Genomic DNA, 19,638 nt, shown 5'->3' on the forward strand with positions numbered 1-19,638 from the left:
GCGTTTGAAGCCCAGCCAGCTGGAGCGGAAATGCGGCGCATGAGCGGAGCGTCAGCTGTCAGTTTCCCGCGCATGCGCAGTGGGGAGAGTCTCTTCCGCCTCCGCCATGGTGGAGGCCGTGGCGGAGGTGGAAGGGAAAGAGTGCCCCCACGACACAGGCCCGCCCGCGGATCGGTGGGCCCCGATCGCGGGCCAGGCCACCGTGGGGGCACCCCCCGGGGTCAGATCGCCCCGCGCCCCCCCCAGGACCCCGGAGCCCGCCCACGCCGCCTGGTCCCGCCGGTAAATACCAGCTTTGATTTACGCCGGCGGGACAGGCAATTTCTGGGCGGGACTTCGGCCAACCGGCGCGCCCGATTCCCGCCCCCGCCCAATCTCCGGTACCGGAGACTTCGGCGGGGGCGGGGGCGGGATTCACGGCGGCCAACGGCCATTCTCCGACCCGGCGGGGGGGTCGGAGAATGACGCCCCATGTGTGTATTTTTGAGTTTCTTGAAATTTTGTTTTCACCTAATTATTTTTTTTCTCCAAGGAAGGGGAAACTGTTAAGTAATGGGTTAAGAGACATTGCAATTAGTTGTCTCATTTATGTTAAGTATCCATTAATTGACGCTGATATGTAAAGGGCCTTCAGGTGGCCTCTGTCAGTTGATGTATAGTGAGAGATTTGTGCAAAGGCTGTTGGAAGGAAATAAATGTGTGTTTGTGAAAAAGGAACAGAACTTTAGACTCTTGATATCACAGCAACTAAAACATCTAACAGTGTTTGCCGAGGTGTTTCGCGATGGCCACATTGGAAGATCGTGGCCGATATTCAACAGCACTTCGTGTCAAAATGAGCCCCCAAGAGATTCTCAACATTACTGGCTGTCTCGCCAACTAATTTGTTAGACTCGTGCCTCAGCAGCCCTCCGCTAATAAGGAGGAACTACTTTTAAGCGCTTCCTCACCACTTACTCCCAGGCAAGACACAAATATGGCAGCACGTAGTGGCAGTGCGTAGACCTATTCCTCTCGGATACCGACCTGGCTGTGGATGAGAGGCGGGGCACCCTGTTCCCCCAAGGGGGGTCGGGGGACCCGCGGCAGGGTCAGCAATCTTACCTCAGTGGCAGTGGCTATCTGTTTGGGCAGCATGATCAGGAGGACCACCGTTCAATGCCGGAAGAAGACTAACAACCTCCAACAACCTGCAACGGTATGTTGTATCTCTCCTGGCATCGGTTCCACCTGCAAACCATCAAAATCCCAAACCAATCCACTCACACCCTCCCCACATCCGATCTTCATGCTTGTTCCTCAGAACCCCCTGGCACCCACCGGCACAACCCATTAATGTCCAGGTGCGGTGCCCACATATGCCGTCTGCTATCGATCCTGCTGGCCCATCAAATATATGGGTCACATGCCCTATCTTTGTCCCCACAGCAGAAGATAGTCCATAATAAACGGGAAACTGTGGAATCCCGGATATTCGGGTCCTCACCCCTATGAGGATCGGGCCCTGGAAATCACGGGTTTTCCCGAGGAGAAAGCACACCTCGGAGGAGAGCTCCTAGGAGACCACCGATGATGCGTCACGGCTATCACCCGCACCTTCCACCAGCGCAGAAACACACATATCGGTGAGCAAAATTAGTGGATATGTTTCTGTGGCACAGTCTTGCACGACACAGTTGCTGATGCACATCAGGTGGAAGCAGGAGCACCCAATTGAGACAACAGTCGTAGATCTGCTGGATCTCAGGAAACAGCTGGTTCCGAGCCTCTGGACAACGTTCTCCCGAGCTGATGTAGATGATAGGACACAGCTGTGAGATTCAGAAAGGGGTGTCAGCAACATTCCTGCGACTGCAAGGCCAGCTGGGGAAGTCACAAAGACTCCAGGCACAGGAGATGATGCCGACAGTACATGGCACCAAGGCCAACACTGCTAGAGTGGCAACTGCAATGGAAAACCTGGAAATACAACATCCGTGTCTTGAGTGGTGCTGTCCAACGCAGTCTGTGACGACCATGGCTGAGGGCCTGGACATTATGTCCCAGTCACTGAGGGGCATGCCCCAGGCACAGGTGGACATTGCCGAGGCACTGCAGAGCATGGCCCAGTCACTGAGGCGCATCGCTGACTGCGTCAGCACCGTGGTGCAGACAATGGAGAGCCTCTAGGACTGACAGCGCCACATGACTCAGAGGTTTCAGTGGCTCACTCCAGCAGCCCCTCTGTACCATGGAGTCCCCCAGGGCCCTACGAGCACCATCAGTGGGGAGGAAGCACTGGGGCCAACCGGGGCCTGCCACTGAGGAGACTACGGCAGCCTCCAGATCTTCTGATTGCACCCATCCTGACACTGGCGCATCTCAAGGGCAGCGGGCTGAAGAGGGTTGCACGGCGATGCCAGTGACAAGTAAGTTGGCCAGGGCCCCGCACCCCCAGCTCCAGGCTCTCCAGAGGATGTCAGCCAAGGGTATCAAAGGCCACAGGTCTTGGAAGGCAGCAAGCTGCCTCCACCTCTGATGTGCAACCAGGAAGAGTGAGGAGAACTGACTGAGTGGGCACTAGTGAACACACCATCTGTAGCTAGAGCAAATGGAAATCTGTCACAGTACAATGTTCACTATTAAAACATGTTCCACTGCATCCACGTGAAATCTTTGTCACGTTAATATTCACAGCGGGCCTGCGTGAACCACCACCCCTTGACCTCCCTCCTCCCCAACCCACAGGCACAGTAGTCCAAGACCAAAAGCCCCAATGCAGATCCCGTTCAGAGGATGGGTGTGAGCGTGCTGTCAGCAGAAAGACAGGAATTAGACTTTTGCTGAAACCAAGGAGCACCACAGCTTTCCTCACGGCGGGTTACCATCACTGTCCGGCCTTGTATGATGACCCGCTGACAGTGGTAACATAGGCCCATCGCCCCAGAGTGATGTTACACAGGACCTTGGAGGGGGGGGAGGGGTGATGGGGGGCAAGAAATTGGGGGGAGGGAAAAGGGGTGAGGGCAGAGGATTGATGGGTGGGGATTGAGAGGGAAGGTGGGAAATGTGGGGGGGGGAGGCGGGTGAGGTATTCAGTTGGCAGATACAGCCTTGTCCTGTCCTGGGAGAATCTGGAGATGATGAGGACCTCCCTGGTCCTTCTGGCATGTTGGACTCCAGCTTATCCTCCAACATCAGGCTCCACCTCCGGCTCATCCTCCAGCCCCTCCTAAACTGCCTTATCCTTCTCCTCAGGTGAGGCCGAATGTACCTCCGCCTCTTCCTGCTTCTCCTCCTCCTCAAACATGTCACCCGCTGTTTTGTTAGCTTATAGAGGACACAGCATACCATCACAAAGCGGAAGACCCTCTGGGGTGTGTACTGCATGGCACCACCAGCGTGGTCAAAGCATCGGAACCACATCTTTAGCAGCCCGATGCATCCTCAATGACAGCACGGGTGGCAAAGTGGGCTTCATTGTATCGGGTCTCCACCTAGGTCCAAGGCCTCTGCAACGCCGTTATCAGCCATTTCCTCAATGAGTATCCCTTGTCCCCCGTTAGTCAAGACATCGGGGTCTCTGAGTGTCCCAGGAGGTAGCTGTCATGCACCCTCCCAGGGTAGTGGGCACACACGTGAATGATACGGAGGTGGTGGTCACACATGATCTGAACATTCAGGGAGTGGAACCACGTCTTGTTAATATAGGGGGACTCCCTGCTGCCACAGTGTTCGAAGGATGACATGCGTCCCATTAAACACCCCCTAGACCTGGGGCATTCAGGTGATGGTGGCAAATCGTGCAGACCGGACATCTTGGTGGACCTGGTCAAGGTCGAAGGTATAATCTGATGCCTGGGCAAACAGAGCATCCATCACCTCCCAGATGCACCTGTGGGTTGTAGATTGTGAAATGCCACACAAGTCTCTGCACAAACTCTGGAATAACCTGGTGGTGTAAATGTTTAAGGTTGGTGGGTGCCCTCCTCCTCTTCCATGGGGTGCCAAGTCCCCAAGTTCATGGCAGAGGTGTCACACTGCCTCTGTGCTGAGACAAAGTCTTCTGCAGCACATGAAGTCCGTCAACTCATTGAATGACCAACAAAGCCTGTACACCTTGGCCATCACTGGGTCCCTCCTTAGCCTGGCGGTTGGCTGAGTCTTTAGAGTGTACGTTAACCCACTGCACATGGGGTTCCTCCAGCCTACATTGTCACTGCTGCCTTCTCCAGCGTCTGCCTGCCTTGGATGCCACAAGCAAGCATGAATCTCAATGTTGCTCTCTGCCACGATTCACCTGGCGCACCCCAATCCACGCCGGGTGCAACAAGGTCAGTGAATTGCGCCGACAGTCTCTGCTCTCTTCCCAGGGACCTGTTTCACCACCAGGATCTGTTGGAAGACTGTCAAACAGAAAACTACCCCCATTCAGCCAGAATCTTGCTTGTGTCCTCTTTGCACAAATTGTCAGCATATTCTGAACTGTCAAACATAAAACATGGGCTGTCCCAACCCCACGACAATTAACTTTCCATTCAGCCTTTGCTTCTTAACCTCAGGTCACAGGGGCACTTCTTGGAAGCTAATGTTGTCATCATCAGGGAACAAATTAACCTGCTTTCAGTATACACCTAAGTTCACCCGAGCCTTAACAGAGCACTTGTTCCTGTACTGGACCAGACCCCCAATTTATATTTGGAAACCCGGCAATTTTTCAATTGGTAAACTGTGAGGAAAGGATACCTCACCCCTAGGAAGGATTCCACTGACAGATAGGGATTTTTTATTTAAAAATAAACTTTGTTAGTGACACGTATTAACCCCATTGAATGAAGGTCTTTGAGCTTGCTTTCCCATCTACTTTTAACATTTCAAAAAAGTAATATCCAATACAGGCCAAATGCCACTTATAAATAAAGTTAGCACCTAATAGATTAGAGATTTATTCACAAAGTCCATAAAGAGAAGTTTTCAGAAGCCAGTCTGAGAAACACAACTTCTTTGCTCAGAACACAGAGCAGAACTCGAAAATGAAACTTAGAACAACAGATACTGGGCAGGGCTGAAAAACTTACTAAAAACATCACAGCCTGCCTAGTTGTTACCCCCTTAATCGCAGCTTTAGCAGACATATAATCTGAATACCTTAACCTAAGTTATTTTAAAAGAATTACTGCAAGGGCACATAATACACTATATGTAAAATGTTCCTCCATTCATCACACACTACAACCAAAAGGAAATACATGCTTTTCCCAAAGTATTGGTGTCATTATACTGGGAACCCTTTCTGGAAGCTGGGTGCTTCAATTCGTGTCTTTGACATTGCAGTCACTTGCACTAAAGGCAGTTAGTGTTAATGTTTGTGTAATGAGTGCTGCTCCTTTAGAAGAGGATCAGGCTGTCTTTAAGACGTGCAGACAAGCTGGAACATAATAATATATAATTGTTATTATTGTCACAAGTAGGCTTACATTACACTGCAATGAAGTTACTGTGAAAATCCCCTAGTCGCCACACTCCGGCGCCTGTTCAGGTATACTGAGGGAGAATTCAGAATGACCAATTCATCTAACAAGCACTTCTTTCCAGACTATGTGGAAGGAAACCAGAGCACCGGTATAAACCCACCTACTAATGATAAAGAGTGCTGTGTTCCCCGCTGAGCATTCACTCAGTCAGCATCAGATGATGCGCTCAGCTGAACATTGCAATTATTCAAACGAGGAGGCAGCACCAAGTTTGCCTGCCTCAAAGGGGTCAGGTACGGTGTAAGGGTCCTTCCTGTTGTTCCTTTTTATTACCTGTTCATTGCTTTATTTCCCCCTTTCTTTTATTTTTGCTGTTACATTTTTGATCCATGGATGAGTCATGGACATGTGTCTTTAAAGAAGGTGGCCTGTGCCTTTAATTCAAGCCAAAGGTTGTGCTGTTTTACATAGATATCGGCAATGACTCGGATTGATTGATGTGTCTGAATGGGCCCCGGAGACTGTGCCCTTCCCGGTAACAGGTGGTGATTGGATAGTACGTCACTGGACTGTTTCTAAGAGCCACGAGGTTCCATTGTAGTTTCACTTTTGATTCTGCAGGCTGGATGGGAAAATTGAACCAATTCACTCCAGGAATATCCAGTTAAGTCTCATTAAAAACCCACTATGAGAACGACCCCTCTCTGAAGAAATCGCTGTGCAAGCAGAATCCAGAATTTGTTAACTCTCTCTCTCTCTCTCCAGAAAAGGCCGTGCAAGCAGAGACCAGAACTCTCTCTATTATCAGGCTGATATGAAGCCAGAGGCTTCTCCTGGAAAAGCTGCGAGTAATGTATGCTGCTGAACTGCAAAGGAGATCATTACAAGCTGTAGGCCAGACACTTTAAGCCACATTCATAATGTGAAGAGAATGCACAAAAGAACTCATTTACTGAAGCAAGGACTCTTGTCTTTTGACCTTAATCCTTATTATTTTTTTACCCTTTTCCTTCCCCTCTGCGTTTGCCTGTCTTGTGTGTGTGGGGCAGTTAAGGGGGTTAGGTGTTAAAGGACAGTTAACCAGCTGTATTCATTGAATTTTTCATATTTGTTCTAGTTATAAATAAACAGTAATTGTCTTTAAATTGACAAACCTGGTGACTGTGATTACTGGACAGCCAAGGGCCAAAGATTTGGGGTATTTTTATACAAATTATCGGTTAAATCACTTGTGTTGTGACTCTGGGTCGAGTGGGGTTGGAATTGACCGTGCACTTGCCCAGGGTGTCGTAACAGCGGGATAATCGCGAAACACAACCCGTTGCTCGAAAATGGGAGCAATATATGTTTTGAAATCCTGGTAACCGGGAAATGAATGGAAAACAGATCTGTTCACCTCCGGCTTTTTGTTTCAAGTGGAGTAACCTATAATTGAGTTCTTCTTAAACATCCAATTCTGCCATTGATATTGCCACAAATGAATGTTGATGCAATAGATTTGAATTTATATTTTAGCAATGCTGATTATTTGTGACTCAGCTGGTGACATTGGCCGTTTTGGCATTGTATAAATTTGTGTTATGTTGTATTTCATTTTTAGTGGCATATGAGTTTTTCCATTAAATTGGGGAGGATACGAACAGTTAAGTCAGAGAGACAGCACCATGTCAAGTACATAGCCAGAAATAACAGAAATAGCCATCCCCAACGGCTCTGCCTGGTGGCACACAGATGGCCACACTTTAGGTTTACTAGAGACATATGTAACTCTAGTTTATATTTACAGATCTAAAATAGCCTTGAATATGCCTGCAGTGTGAACAGCATTCTTCCCAGTGCCTGCTAACTGTGATTAATCTGAGTCGCGGCAATTACGTTATTTTGTTGTTTGCAAATTTAGAACCATATTAAATGGGATACTTTTCTTCAACATAAAAATATCACTTTTCGCACTCTAGCACAATAGGAATCTATTATTATTTTGCTGCCAACATTAAATTGCTTTGAAAAACAAACCAAGCAACTGGATGCTACACATCCATTCTTATGATGACTAATGTTAGTTACTCATTGTTAGGGTCAGCAAACAAATTAAGGCACAACATTTGCCCGGAACAGCAGATGTTCTTTGAGATGGCACACATCTTTATGTTTGTGTTTGTTACCATGGTTAGCTCATTATCAGCCTAGATTGCTTGTATTTTCCCTGCAACCCACTAGGAGCCAAACAAACAGTAAATCAGGTGAGTCTCAGATTTATTTCTTCCATATGTTCTTTGCATAACATATGCACAGCAGTGTACTGTGAGAAATGAACTGCCAAGCTAGAACATTATAATACTTATTGGGTTATGAAAAATAAGTGCATTCTCTAAAGGAACCCAATAGATGTTAATGATGGTGCATAATAACTTTACTAAGCACCCTTCCAAAGTGTTGCATTGATCACCTATTTCCACAGAAATACATGCTGTTGGACTAATTGCTGTTCAACCTGCTCTAAACATTTGTCTGAATAGTATCTTATTTTTGTCAATTTCTTCATCAAATTCGTTTGTTTCCAAAATGTTAACACTGCAGCAGATTTAAATAGGCAAAAATGTGTCCAAATTTACGCAGTATGAAAGGAAGATGGATGACACTGTTCCCAAATAAGTGCAGATATAAATAGAGAAAAATTTGACATGAGCTCATCCTTCTATACGTTTAAAATAAACATCATTAATCAGCTTTTGATGAAACAAAATACATTTGGATAATTGGCAAATTTGAATTTATTCAAAGAAATCTCAGAGGTTATTTAGATATTATTTGGATGTTCCTCAAGATAGCAATGAGCTACCCCAAGAATGAGCAGGGATAAATATACATATATATATTTAAATTTAGAGTATCCAATTCATTTTTTCCAATTAAGGGGCAATTTAGCATGGCCAATCTACCTAGCCTGCACGCAAAAACAGGGAGAATGTGCAAACTCCATACGGACAGTGACCCAGAGCCGGGGTCGAACCTGGGACCTCGGCGCAATGCTAACTCACTGCGCCACCGTGCTGCCCGGGATAAATATATTGATGGAATAACATTAAAAACATGCTGGTGTATTTTGTGATGTTGGTTGTAACAGCTTGATTAAAACTCAAAACTGCATCATGCTCTTTGGACCTTGAAACATGACATCAACAGAAATTTAGAGGCAGGAATATTGGTCCAGCCATTCTCCATTGCATTTGGACAGCTGTTTCATCTCAACCCTAACTAAGTACCTTTCTGACACTACTAAGGGCAGGATTGCAGCCATGGAGAGGAAAGCAGCTGTCTGTTTGCTGATCAGTCTAGTTCATCCAGCAGTTGGCATAATTTTATTTGCTGTAACATATAAAGATGGCAGCACTGGGTCCAGGTAAGATGCAATTTTATCTGATGGTCAAAATATGAAAATTACCAAAGAATAACAGTGATATATTTGCATTTGGCAAGAAAATATGAGTAATCCCCTTTGAGTAACATAAACTATCAAGATAAAAACAGAAGGGGCAGCACGGTGGCGCAAGTGGTTAGCACGGTTGCCTCACGGCGCCGAGGTCCCAGGTTCGATCCCAGCTCTGGGTCACTGTCCGTGTGGAGTTTGCACATTCTCCCCGTGTTTGCATGGGTTTCGCCCCCACAACCCAAAGATGTGCAGAGCAGGTGGATTGGCCACGCTAAATTGCCCCTTAATTGGAAAAAATGAATTGGGTACACTAAATTTATAATTTAAAAAAAGATAAAAACAGAAAATGCTGGACTAACTCAGCAGGCCTTGAAGCATCGGTGGAGAGTCATCGTGTCATAGAGCACAGAAAATGCCCTTCGGCCCATTGCGTCTGCCTCGGTCAGAAACACCCAGCTAACAATTCTAATCACATTTTCCAGCACTTGGTCCATAGCCTTGTATGTCCTGGAAATGCAAGCGCACATCTAAACAGTTATTAAATGGAATGAGGGTCTCTGCTTTCACTACCCTTTCAGGCAGTGAATTCCAAAGTGCTTACAATTATAGAGCACATTTTGCAACAGGATGTCCCAAAGTACTTTCCAGCCGATTAAGTACTTGTTGAAGTGTTGTCGCTGTTGCATTGTGAAGAAATGTTGCAACCAATTTCCACACAGCAAGATTCCACAAAATGCAATGTGATAAATGGCCAGGTAATCTGTTTTAGTCATGCTGTTTGAGGGATGGACAGTATCCAGAAGAACAAGGGAACACCCCTGCTTTGTAGATAGTGCCATTGGAGGTTATTTTACTTGACAGGGCAGAAGGAACATCTCATTTGGAAAGACAGGGGGCTGAATTCTCCGATTTTGAGGTTATGTCCGGAGGAAGGTTCTGGTTTCAGGACGCAAAAATCGGCGAGGCCCCAGCACCAATCCTCTGACCGGTTAGGGGCTAGCAGCCGCACCATGTAAAACACATGGCCTTCCCGATTTAAAAGCCTGGAGAATTGCCGGGTCCGTGGCCGCGCATACGCATGCCAACGACCTGCAGAGGTTGCGCCGTACAACATGGCGCCGGACGCGCGCGGACCCGACCTGCCAGATAGTGCCCCTCAGGACACCCCCTCGCTGAAGCCCTTCCGGCCTGCAGCACACTCTGCCCCCCCCCCCCACCCCAACCGTGACGGCACTGGACACAGTCCACAGCTGCAACGCCTGGTTCACAGAAACTGAGAGTACACGTGTCCCGCGCCGTTGGGAACTCGGCCCATCGGGGGCGGAGCATCGGGGGAAGGGCCTTCAGGTTACTTCCTGAGGCTGTCCCAATGACATGGGCCGTACACCTCATCCGAAAAAAGACACCACCTCCGATTCATTTGTAAACAGGGATTCTCCGCCCGATCGCCGATTACGATATTGGCATCAGGCAATGGAGAATCCCTCCCAGGGCCTCTCAGAGTGTAACCCTCTTCGAGTTCAGTAGCACATTTTCAACCTGGATTATGTGTTTAAGTGTCTGGAGTAAAATTCAAGTCCACGACCTTCAATCTTTGAAACTATAATGCTATCACCCAGCCAACACTTATGATATGTATCAAAATTAAGAAGAATGATTTTTCCACACATAGATTTATTCAGAAACTAGCATTTCCACAGACATCGCTGTGCAAACATCATAAACCAAAGCTCCAATATTTACCGGAGACCCAGTTAGAGCGGGGGAGACATTTGGGGGATAAAACCTCCCCAAAAGTATGAATTTCTCGGGGGTCCTGCAATTATAAAAGCTGTCTTTCATGTTTTTACTGTGTGCTTCCGGGCTGGCAGCCTGTTAGGCAGAAATGCCTTTTGCACCAAGGAGATAGCTGGGTATCAGAGACTTGGTAAGGAGGCATTAGAGGTCACAGTTGAATGTAGTGAGGAGGGGGCCTTATGGTCTGGCGGAGTGATCACAGTGAGGAGGGTGATTAATGTTTAGGAGTGCAGACCATGGCCAGGAGGAGAGACTGTAGGGGCAAGGCGGCGATTAGGGGAGGGGGGGGGGGGGGGGGGCAGATGGTGGTTGGTCGGTGGGGAGTATCATGGCCTGGAGAGTGTTAGAACATTTTAAAATGGCTAAGTGGTCAAGTCAAATGGAGAAAAGGGAAGCAGTTTGTTTCTGTGTGGACAAAATGAGCTCAGCCATGAAAATCAAGCACTGGGGTAGGGATTGTAGTTGCTAAGATACTGCACACCACAGTACACTGCTTAAGCTGTCAGAAATGTTAACGTCTGGAAGCAACAAGGAGATAAAGATTGGCCAACCCAATGCAGTACAATAAATAAGCTTGTAGTACAGAGTTAGCAGCTGAAAAATTAGAGCATGGTGTCAGCTTCTTGTGATACTCTTTTTGGATTGTGCAGCCCAACGTAGCTGAACAGTGCAAGGGTTGACCCTGTCTCCTCCAAAAGTTAAGTCATGCTCGTGGATAATCAGAAGCCCTTTTGTTTTAATAGTAACCCCACAAAGATGTTTCCAAGTCTGGTCAGCTTGGATTTTGTGCAGGAAACATTGTATGCATATGGGCATTTAATGTAATTCTGTGAAACAATAGGATATGAACAATACTTTAACAGATAAGGTACATTAAAATGTATTCATTAAAATCACTTATGATGTGGGGAGCCTCTATCCTCACCACCCATCCCTGGCAACAGGGGTACTGGTGGTTGCCTCAACCCATGTCAGAGATCGGGCCTGTAACTCCTGTCCTGTTTCCCCAGTGAGCTCTACTGTGGGTGTCCTGATTGGGTGGGCCTTGTTTTATCCCACCAACAGGGTGACACCTCTTTGTGCGGTGGAGAGAGTCACTGTGTGCCACCAATCGCCTCCGTACATAGAGGCTAGTGGATGGGCAGGTCCGACAGATGGGGGTGAGTGAGGGAAGTGGGTGTCTGCTTGAAGCGTAGTTGCAGTGTGATGTGGGTCCTGTGTGTGACACTTAGGATATCATAGCCTGTCCGGGGGCAGGATTGGTGGGAGCAGGGGTACAGTGGGCAGGCAGGGTTCGGAGACAGCTGGTGGTCCTGCGGAGTGGACTAGCTGATAATGTAACTGGTGAGGCCTCTGCCCTGAGAGGGGCGAGAAGGACGATAAAGGCCACCGTGCATGTTTGGAGTGAGCTCTGCTATTCCCCTGCTTCCCCTGCACTGTGATTGCGCGTCTGATGAGCGCACTGAGGAGTGGCAGCACCTGGTGGGTCACTGATCGAGCTTGTTCACGTCATACCTCCGTGATGGGTCAGCTGGGGTCTGAGGGTTTCCAGAGGGGTGACCTGGGTGGGCTCCCAAGTGACCAGGGGCTCTGTGAACATTTACAGGATACTGTGAGCAGTCAGCAGAGTGAACAGCCAGGGGCCTGTGACTTGTACAAAATGTTGCATTTAAAACAAATGTTGCAGCAGTGGTAGCCCAAGCCAGGCCACCTCAATCCCAAAGGAGACATCCTGAATCCACGGAGCTGCCATCAAGTTGCTCCCGCTACTGCCCCCGGGCCTGGCAGCCACCCTCCAGCAAGCGGTACAATTTTAAACAACTTTTCAAACTTTTATTGCCTTCTCTCACCTCCTCAGCAGCCATGGTGCCCAGTCCCCATTTGTAAATACACACCTGCATGACTTCTGTCTGAAAGAGGTGCAGCATCGATGAGGCATGGAGCATCGTGGGTCAAACTCGCTAACTGCATGTAAATGTATGTAGATGCCAGTTTTTCATGCCTCCCGCCAGCGAGGGACGCAAACCTAATTTTTTCCACCAGGGAGGAACCGGAGCGTGGCACCCGAATCGACACCGGATGCAGAACTCGATGTTGGCCGGATGCCTGATTCTCCGCACGATCGCGATCCTCGTTTCCAGTGTCGCGAAGTGGAGAATTTAATCCCTCGCATTTGTATTCTTGCCTATCCTACATATAATTTTCAAAAGAGCGATTTAAATTTGACAGCAGTGTTTTACATAGTGTTAAGATGATACTACAGTTAAATAGATGTTTTTTCTTGGGGGCATTTCTGCACAATTTCGTCTCCACGTGCCTTTTCAAAACCTTTACACGAGCATAAATTAGCAACTTGTGCTTGAATTATTTTCATCTGTATTTCTTTGCAGTAATCTTGTTCAAAACATATTACCCACATGAGTGCTATTTAACACCTTGCTCATACCTTATAGTACTGAATATCTGGGAAATTATGGCCTCAATCTTTATTGGGTGCAGGAAGAATCCATGCAGGTATCCAGTAGCAGGCTACAAACGGCATTACTTGGACTTTTAGGACTTTCTGTTCTTAACAGCGTGACTTAATTTAAATAAAGCTTTTTGGTCTCTTTCCAACACTCAACTGGATTCACAACCTAGTTGGTTGGCAGGGAGGGAATGTTGGCCACAGGAGAACACAGCCACGGGTCTGTGGGATTGGTCCCCCTTGTGGTCAGTGGGAGGGGACGAGATTCCAGGGCAGTCTCAGTGTACAATTGGGAAGTTCAGTATCCCTCGCTCTCAGCCATACAACCACTAGGGATTCCCTGATATATATTACAAGAACATTTGTAGCGAAAGCTATAAACAATTTATTAACATTAACTTTGGATCAAATATACACAAAACAACAAGTGAATAGCAGTGTGAACATGCACAAACAACCTCTCTCCCAGCTCCCAAGTCAGTCTGAGGTCACCTGACTCTAACATTCACTTATATATAGATTAGACTCCTTGTGGTCAGTTGGTGAATTACAACACAACCATGATATCACTACATCTCCTTTCCTTTCAAGGAATAAATTAATACATTTTCATCAGTGTATTTAAATGTGATATCATTAGCCTAGGACATTAACAGTGTTACTTTTTTCTTTAAAATTTTAAAAGCTGATTTAACAACCAGTCTGTCTGTACATTGTAGGAACGAGGTGCTACTTCTTCAAGTACAATGGCTTTTCTCGACCAATTTGCTGAATCTTCTATTCTCACAATGTCATCACAACTCAGAGGTGGTAATGTTCCAGACACTCTCTCAGAACAACCTTTTTTTTTGCTTTAATGTTCTGCATTTCTTGCAATGCCACTGCATTCTCCTCCTTCTTTTCCAAGTATGTGAGTGTGGTTCCAACCTTCTATTCATGAGTAACTCTGCTGCCGAGCTACCATGTGACAATGGCAATGCTTTGTAACATGATTTTGTGAGATACGGATCAAATTGGCTGTCCATTGCTTTCTGTAATTGTTTTACATTAAGATCTTTGGCATCCATGCCTATACGAGCATCACCATTTTTTTGTTTCACACATACCATGGAATTTACCCAATTGGTAGGTTCTTCTATCTTCTTGATAACTTGTGTTTCTTTTCTTATACAGGTGGTACTGTGGAAATGAGATTGGCATGCAGATCTCTACCGTCAGGAATTTCACTGCTAATAGTTGGTATCTCGCTGGTGAATGGTAGTGCACGGAATCAGTGAACACATCACTGAATTTGCTGATAGTGTTCTTAGAATCAATGTTCTTAGAACATTGGGAAGCACAGTAGCATAGTGGTTAGCATAGTTGCTTCACAGTTCCAAGGTCCCAGGTTTGATTCCTGGCTTGGGTCACTGTGGAGTCTGTACGTTCTCCCCATGTCTGTTTGGGTTTCCTCCTGGTGCTCCGATTTCCTCCCACTATCCAAAGATGTGCAGGTTAGGTGAATTGCCTATGCTAAATTGCCCTTAGTATCCAAAAATGGTTAGGTGGAGTTCCGGGGAAAGGGTGGAGGTGCGGGGATACGGTGGAGGTATGGGCTTAGGTAGGGTGCCTCGTACGAACAGGATATGGCGCACGATTCATCGATAGACAGTTCCAACGCGCCACAGCAAAAAACCGCACCGACCTCCTCAGAAGACAAATACGGGACACAACCGACAGAGTACCCTTCATCGTCCAGTACTTCCCCGGACCGGAGAAACTACAACATCTTCTTCGCAGCCTTCAACACTTCATCGATGAAGATGAACATCTTTCCAAGGTCATCCCCACTCCCCCACTACTTGCCTTCAAACAACCGCGCAACCTCAAACAAACTATTGTTTGCAGCAAACTATCCAGCCTTCAGAACAGCGACCACGACACCACACAACCCTGCCATGGCAATCTCTGCAACACGTGCCAGATCATCGTGCCAGTATTACACGTGAGAACACCACCCACCACGTACGCGGTATATACTCGTGCGACTCGGCCAACGTTGTCTACCTCATACGCTGCAGGAAAGGATGTCCCGAAGCGTGGTACATTGGCGAGACCATGCAGACGCTGTGACAACGGATGAACGGACAATGCGTGATAATCGCCAGGCAGGAATGTTCCCTTCCAGTCGGGGAACACTTCAGCAGTAAAGGGCATTCAGCCTCTGATCTCCAGGTAAGCATTCTCCAAGGCGGCCTTCAGGACGCACGACCACGCAAAATCGCCGAGCAGAAATAGCCAAGTTCCGCACACATGAGTACGGCCTCAACTGGGACCTTGAATTCATGTAACATTACATTCACCCCCTCACCATCTGGCCTGGGCTTGCGAAATCCTACCAACTGTCCTGTCTTGAGACAATTCACACCTCTTTAACCTTGGGTTACCCCTTTCTCTGGATCTGTAAAGACTTAATTACCTGCAATTGCTCGCATTCAAAGCATTATCTTGCATCTTTGGCTTTGTCTATATATAGGTTTCTGGAACCTACCTCTTCATTCACCTGAGGAAGGAGCAGTGCTCTGAAAGCTAGTGATTTGAAACAAACCTGTTGGACTTTAACCTGGTGTTGTAAGACTTCTTACTGTGATATTACTGCACTGCACTGACCACAAAGTTTATAGTTCCTCCTTCTCCTCCAGCCCGTGGTCCCGGTTCAGGCCCAACCTCCAGATTTCTTCAGCCCCTGCTCTACCTCCCAAGTTTCTCTGAGAATTTTGCATTTTGTTCTGAATGGTGGCCCCTGGGCTGATTGAATCCCCTGCTCAGCATTCTTGCTGGTGGGAACCCCGTGCCCTGCAGGGAATGTTGACATGATACAGTCTTCATCCCTGCTCCAAAGTCAGACACTGGAAGCCTGGACACTGAGGGCCTGCTCACCTCCTCTGTAACACAAATGTTTAAGTTCACAATCAGCTTTCCAAATGGTAACAGTACAATCTATCACACACATAGGTGAACTTTAAATAGTGAATCAAAGATTTATTTGTTGCTTATAAAAGTTGTGGGACTTTGAAAGCAAATCAATTATACCCTGGATTTAGTAGTCAGTAGTGAAGTGATGCCACTCATGTTCTTGAAGAAAGATGCTCGCAAAAATCTAGCGATCTTCTGTGAAAGATTTCACCTTTCCCAATGTAATATGAATCAGGCACCAAGTCAAGAGAATCTCAGCAAGAGAGATGGCATCAAACAGGATATGTAGCCAATCACATTGAAGAATTCTCATAGACAGCAAATGAGGAAGTAAAATGCATTGATTAGCTTTAATTTCTCAATTAAATGTTACAGTGAGTGAAATATCTAATAGGATATATGCATTAAAAACTGAAATATCAGAAACAAAGTTTAAAAATAAATATTGCTTTTTTAAAAATAGGAATTTTTACCATAATGGAAAAACTTGGCATTACATAAACAAAAAGTCAAGCCTTCCAGGGTCAGAGATGTTGTTCAGCAACAATTACAATTTAATACAATGTGACAAATCCAGCTGCACCTCATTAACAAAGGATTTTAGAAGTAATATTAGAGCATAAAAGGGGAAATTTACACCAGTTGAGTGATTTTTAAAAATTGTTATCTGCAAAAATTTCAATATTACATCATGTGGAGGCGCAAGGATTTACTTACTGCTATTTTCTCATTTCTGGATGCTCACAGTTTGATGGCATAATGATGGTAAAATCTGACCATCTGACCATTCTTCCATCATGCCAGCTACAAACCTGGGCCAATGTTGTTGCAAAGATATTTGTTCATAGTTATGTTTTATACAATAAATAGTTACTGTTTATACTCTGAACTTTTTCCTTTTTTTTAAATTTAGAGTACCCAATTCATTTTTTCCAATTAAGGGGCAATTTAGCATGTCCAATCCACCTAACCTGCATATCTTTAGGATGTGGGGGCGAAACCCATGCAAACGCGGGGCGAATGTGCAAACTCCACACGGACAGTGACCCAGAGCTGGGATCGATCCTGGGACCTCGCTGCCATTAGACTGCAGTGCTAACACTGCACCACCATGCTGCCCCAGAACCTTTTCCTTGGACAACTACAAGAACATGTAACAGTGATTCCTAATTGCCCCGATACAAAGAACTATGCAGCACAGAAACAGGCCTTTCGGCCCTTCAAGCCTGTACCGGTCATGATACCATCCTTGGCCAAAACCTTCAGCACTTCCTAGTGCCATATCCCTCTATACCTATCCTATCCATGCATTTGTCGAGCTGCCTTTTGAATGCCATCAACATCAGCCATGATTGAATGGCGGAGCAGACTCGATGAGCCAAGTGGCCTAATTCTGCTCTTATGTCCTTTGGTCTTAAGTTATCTGCTTCCACAACCTCCTCAGGCAGCGCGTTCCAGGAACTCACCACCCTCTGTGTAAAAACCCTGCCTCGCACATCTCCTCTAAACTTTACCCCACAGACCTTAGACCTATGCCCCCGAGTGACTGACCCCTCCACTCTGGGAATGCATGCCTGCCCATCCACTCTATCCATGCCCCTCATAATCTTGTAGACCTCTATCAGGTCGTCCCTCAACCTCCGTCATTCCAATGAAAACTGTCCAAGTCTATTCAGCCTCTCCATATAGCTAACACCCTCCAGAACAGGCAACATCCTGGTAAACCTCCTCTGCACCCGCTCCAAAGCCTCCACATCCTTCTGGTAGTGTGGCGAGCAGAATTGTATGCAAGATTCCAAGTGCGGCCTTACCAGAGTTCCATTCAATTGTAGCATGACTTGCCAGTTTTTATACTCAATGCCCTGTCCAGCTTGTTTATTGGCAGAACCATAGGAATGTAACAACATCCATTCTTATCTGGATCTTCCCAACATTGTCAAGGAATTATAGGATCATTACAGTCTCAAAGAAGACCACTTGGACCATTGTATCCATGAATATGGCTCTCCTAATAACCAATCCACAGACTGCCACTCCCTGCCCTCCCCATATCCTTGCATATCACGCCTTTTCAGATATTTAGAAACCACGCTGCCCATTGTGTCCATTGTGGCCAAACAAACGAGCCAACCGGCTTAATCCCATTTTCCAGCACTTGTTCCATAGCCCTGGAGGTTACAGGACATCTGTTGCATATCCCACTGTTTAAATAAGCTGAGGGTGTGTGCCAGTACTAACCTTTCAGGCAGTCACTTCCAGACCCCTGCTGCATTCTGGCTGAAATATGGGAAGTTCCTACTGCAGATGAATTCTGACAATTATACTTCTTTGACTTACTTTTTGCTTGAATGCGGTAAACAATAGGTGTTCAGTTTTCCTGTGTGAAAAAGAACAAATATGCTGTTGATGGAAGAAGGCTAAAACCAACTTTGATTATTTGTTATTTAGAGAATTCCACCCCAACAGTGTGAACTTTTTATTTCATTAGAAAAAGGAAGAATATGTTTCCACCCAGCTATTTATTTCAAATGCAGTCTGGCCTGCTTGTGACGCTGAACCCACCAAGCCAGGTATATAAAACTAGTTTAAGAAGCCCACCAACAGCTTCGCAGGGCAACTAGGGTTCACCCAGAACCTGAGAATTAATTTTAGGCTTGTCGCCTGTCGGGGGGTGGATGGAAATTCAGAATTTCATCCTTCCTTCCTTCACCCAACCTTCCATGGTTGGGGGCTGGTTTAGCACAGTGGGCTAAATAGCTGGCTTGCAAAGCAGAACAATGCCAGCAGTACGGGTTCAATTCCCATACCAGCCTCCCTGAACAGGTGCCGGAATGTGGCGACTAGGGGCTTTTCACAGTAACTTCATCGAAGCCTACTTGTGACAATAAGCGATTATTATTATGGTTTTGAAAAACGCCAAAATAAGACAAAATGCAACTGTTCTTGATACTTATTTGTAAACAATGCTGCACACACAGGCTGGGATTTTTAGATCCCTCCCCACGGGATTCTGGTGACGAAGGTGGCTTTCCATTGGCCGCGAGTGATATCTTCCGGTTCTGCTGAATGCAATGGCTTGCCGGTCATGCCGTCAGGGAACCCACCGGTCAATAGCGACCTGCCTCCACTGCCGGAAAACTCACCGTGGAGTAGGCCGGAAAATCCTGGCCGCGGTCTTTTTGCTGACTTCAAGCCTTCTGCTTAATCCAGTTGTACCTGGACGCGGGTACACCTGTAGACCTTCCTCTTGGAATCACGCATGATTGGGAAAATTAGCAGAGACCACACAGAGCAGGACAAGCTGCTAGAAAAGGGTGGATGAAAGAAGGAAGCCATATCGACAGGGGGTGTTCAAGCAGCAATCCTCTCAGCTGAACCTCAGCGGTGATCGATGTTTCAGCCACCTGTGCTTCAATAATGAAATCCTCGCTGAAATCTTCCAACTGCAGCAGCCACAACTCCAACCTTAGAGCAAGAGAAAGACGGCATTGCCAGTGCCTGGTAAAGTGGTCTGGTGAAATGTTTTATGTTTC

The 19,638-nt window shown here is 46.6% G+C and overlaps 1 long non-coding RNA gene across 2 annotated transcripts in view; it reads right to left on the reverse strand.

Moving 5' to 3' along the window:
* LOC140389317 (uncharacterized) overlaps window positions 1–18,485 on the reverse strand; it is a 301,865-nt gene extending 283,380 nt beyond the window's left edge. For both annotated transcript variants that reach the window (XR_011934345.1, XR_011934344.1), the window contains exon 1: window positions 18,443–18,485. This is a non-coding gene — a long non-coding RNA (uncharacterized lncRNA). The remainder of the gene's footprint in view (window positions 1–18,442) is intronic.
* Window positions 18,486–19,638: the final 1,153 nt, after the last annotated feature.

Source organism: Scyliorhinus torazame, chromosome 14 (genome assembly GCF_047496885.1).
Source record: "Scyliorhinus torazame isolate Kashiwa2021f chromosome 14, sScyTor2.1, whole genome shotgun sequence".
NCBI classification, from domain to species: domain Eukaryota; kingdom Metazoa; phylum Chordata; class Chondrichthyes; order Carcharhiniformes; family Scyliorhinidae; genus Scyliorhinus; species Scyliorhinus torazame.